This window comes from Macaca mulatta, chromosome 3 (assembly GCF_049350105.2).
Source record: "Macaca mulatta isolate MMU2019108-1 chromosome 3, T2T-MMU8v2.0, whole genome shotgun sequence".
In the NCBI taxonomy this organism is placed as follows: domain Eukaryota; kingdom Metazoa; phylum Chordata; class Mammalia; order Primates; family Cercopithecidae; genus Macaca; species Macaca mulatta.
This window is the reverse complement of record NC_133408.1, coordinates 173,772,513-173,776,022: the sequence shown is the minus strand read 5'-3', so window position 1 is coordinate 173,776,022 and position 3,510 is coordinate 173,772,513.

Here is a 3,510-nt window from a genome sequence, read left to right as displayed (position 1 = left end):
TACTCAGTCTTGGGTATGCCTTTATCAGCAGTGTGAAAATGGACCAATACAGGCTCAGAAATGCAATCCTACTATACTCCTGGAAGAGGAAGAGCAAGATATATTGAGAACCTAATGAAAACCTCAGACCTGATTTCATATAATGCACTTATACACCATCACCTCCAATCACCCATGCTGTATGCATGTAATTCTAGAGGGTTCAAAGATCCCATGTATCTGCTGACTGCCTGTGGAGGTTGACAAAATGCATACCTCCATCTCAGCCCTCACATTGATTCTGTAGCTCCACTTGTTTCTCAAGACCATGGTCCAGTTCCATTTTCCCAATTAAGTTGTATTTGACTAACGATAGTCTACAATCATTATTCATTTTTCTGAGTTCCTCAGAAACCACTCAGTGAGCTTTCAGTGGTACACTGGCTTACGATACTCCATAGTGGATTCGTGTGTGTTGCCCTGTTCTTTCCATGCAACAGTCATGTCTCTTAAGGCAGGACCTTCCCTTCTATCCCTCTACTTGGCAGTCTAACAGCGTGATTCACATGGGGGCTCCCAAATGCAGGACCCTGGGAATGGTAGTCGAGACCTGGATGCTGGTCCTGGCTCAGACATGAACTAGGCATCCCCACTCTCTTCTCTTGGGCCTGCTCCCTTTGCTCCTCTGGCTCCTTTGAAAAATGAGATGGTTGGGATGGAAGCTCTCTCAAGTTATATCCAGTTCTCTGAATCCAAACAGGGTAAGTTATTGTGAAAGTAATTGATGCCAACCCCCCATCCCAAATTAGGATAAAAGATTCCCACTGCCACCCTGTAGGGTTACTTGGGGATTGCTCTTGAGTCCAGGCTCTCTTTTATCCTCAGAGGTCTGGTTAACAAACTTCTTGTTTCAGGGCAGAAGAAAAAAAAAGGGGAGAATAAGAGAGGGGAGGGGAGAGAGAAAACTTATCTTCACTCAGATACTCCCTCCAGCAGCCTATTGTTTTGAAAGGTATAGATCCAGGGAAGGAGGCTTTGCTCTCCCAGTGGCAGAAAGGAAAAGAGGCTTTGGCATTGGGAGGAAAGAGGAGAGAACTGCCCAACCTGGTGTTGGATCCCCCAAAGCTGGGAAGAGACAAGGGCTGTAGCGTGCACAGGAGCTCCACGGCATCTAGCTCACAGTGCCCACGCAGGCAGGCCCTCGTGTCGGGCAGCTGTGAGGGATGCCTGTGGTGGATGGACACTGAGGCTTGGAGGTCCCCGGAACAAAGCCTGGTCACACTGGAAAGGACTCTGCGTGTGGAGCACAGGGCCTGAGGACAGCACCAGACAGTGTTTAGAGCCTTCGCTGTGTCGCAGAAGGAGCACGGGGACAGAGTGATCAGGATGCCCTGATGATGTAGTGCTCACCCCGCTCTCCTGACCTGCTTCAGCAGCAGGGTGTTGGTGCAACCCGATGAAGGGGAGGCCTCTCCCCAAAACCCCCATCCGCGGCCCGTGAGGAATTCACAATGACTGGAGTCGGACTTCTGCTGAGAATGGTAAGCGGGGGCTCAGAGCCAGATTTGATTTTTAAAAATTAAAAAAAAAAAAGAATGTGACATTTTTCTCACCTCAATTTCATAGAGCAATTTGTGAACTTATTAGAAATCCAGGGGCTGACATTCCTCAGCAGAGGTAGAAAGAGTAACAGCAAACTCAAACCCCAGGCAGAAGGCCATTACGTCTGTGAAGGTCTGGTCCCTAAAGGGTACTGGAGCCTTGAGTTAATGAGATGCTCATAATACGCTGGCAGGCAATGAGAGGCAAAACCCTCGCTAATAGCTACAATGGAAGCAGGCTTAAGGAGCCAGACACTGAGGGCAGTCGGCCTGTGTGGGGAGGGGGCTGAAACAATTGTGTAAGATCAGAACATCTAGTTCCTATGATGAGGACATCCGGTTCCGGGGGCCTTCAGGTGTCCACATACAGCAAGTAACAGTCTTGGGTCCACCCTGCCATAGCCTGGGCCTTCCTTTGTTTTTGTTTGTTTTGTTGGTTTTTTTTTTTTTTTTTGAGACTAAGTCTCACTCTGTCACCCAGGCTGGAGTGCAATGGCACGATCTTGGCTCATTGCAACCTCCGTCTCCCAGGTTCAAGCGATTCTCCTGTCTCAGCCTCCTGAATAGCTGGGATTACAGGCACCCACCACTATGCCTGGCTAACTTTTTGTATTTTTAGTAGAGACAGGGTTTCACCATGTTGGCCAGGCTGGTCTCGAACTCCTGACCTCAAGTGATCCACTCGCCTCGGCCTCCCAAAGTTCTGGGATTACAGGCATGAGCCACCATGCCCAGCCTAGCCTGGGCTTTTCTAACCAAGAAGCGTGGGAAGCGGGGTTGCACTCTTACTACACTTCAACACAGCAGGCTTTCTTGACAGTGTGTCTGAAACTCCTCAAATAAACAGACAAGATAATATTATTTGTTATGTATATATAATATTTATGACATGCCAGGCCCTGAACGCCTCTGTTGGACAGGAGCTATTAGTACCACTGTTATCCCATTTCAAAGATGAGGCAACTGAGGGCATTTTTAAGCACGTGTAACCACATCAAAAAAACAGCATGTACAGGAAGGTTTCTCTGACCTCCCCCTGCCATCCCACTTCTTTCCCCTCTGAAGCAGGTCATAAAACCTAGGAAGACTTTTCTGACCTTCCCCTGAAGCAGGCCTAAGACCTTCCTGTGAGAGACCAGACTGGGCGATACAGAAAGACCCTGCCTCTAAAATACCACCACCACCACCGTAAACAACAACAAAACCCCACCCAGGTTTAACTACTTCTTTGGGTCTTTTTTTTTCCATGTATAAGTTATATTAAATTAGCATGCTTTCTTCTTTTTTTTTTTTTTTTTTTTTGAGACAGAGTCTCGCTCTGTCGCCCAGGCTGGAGTGCAGTGGCCGGGTCTCAGCTCACTGCAAGCTCCGCCTCCCGGGTTCACGCCATTCTCCTGCCTCAGCCTCCGGAGTAGCTGGGACTACAGGCGCCCGCCACCTCGCCCGGCTAGTTTTTTGTATTTTTAGTAGAGACGGGGTTTCACCATGTTAGCCAGGATGGTCTCGATCTCCTGACCTTGTGATCCGCCCGTCTCGGCCTCCCAAAGTGCTGGGATTACAGGCTTGAGCCACCGCGCCCGGCCGCTTTCTTCTTCTTAACCTGTCTTTTGTTACAGAGGTTCCAGTCAATGAACCTAAGATGGATAGAAGGAACAGATAAGTTGCCTTCCCTACAAAGGCTAAGGCAATATGTTGAACCAAGATACACCAGATTCTAGAACCTGAGCATTTAGCCTCAGCCTCTTGGGGTTATCTCCAGTCTCCAACTGGCTGGGGTCAGTCCCCGAACCAAAGGTTTGTGCTTCCAAGATTTCTGTCAAGGTACTGGCTACAGGGATGGGCTTGGGCAGCTGGGGGTGGAAGAGAAGCAGAGAGGAGAGTGGGCAATGGTGGCCCCAAATGTGGTCCAGAAATGAATGGTTCCTGCTGG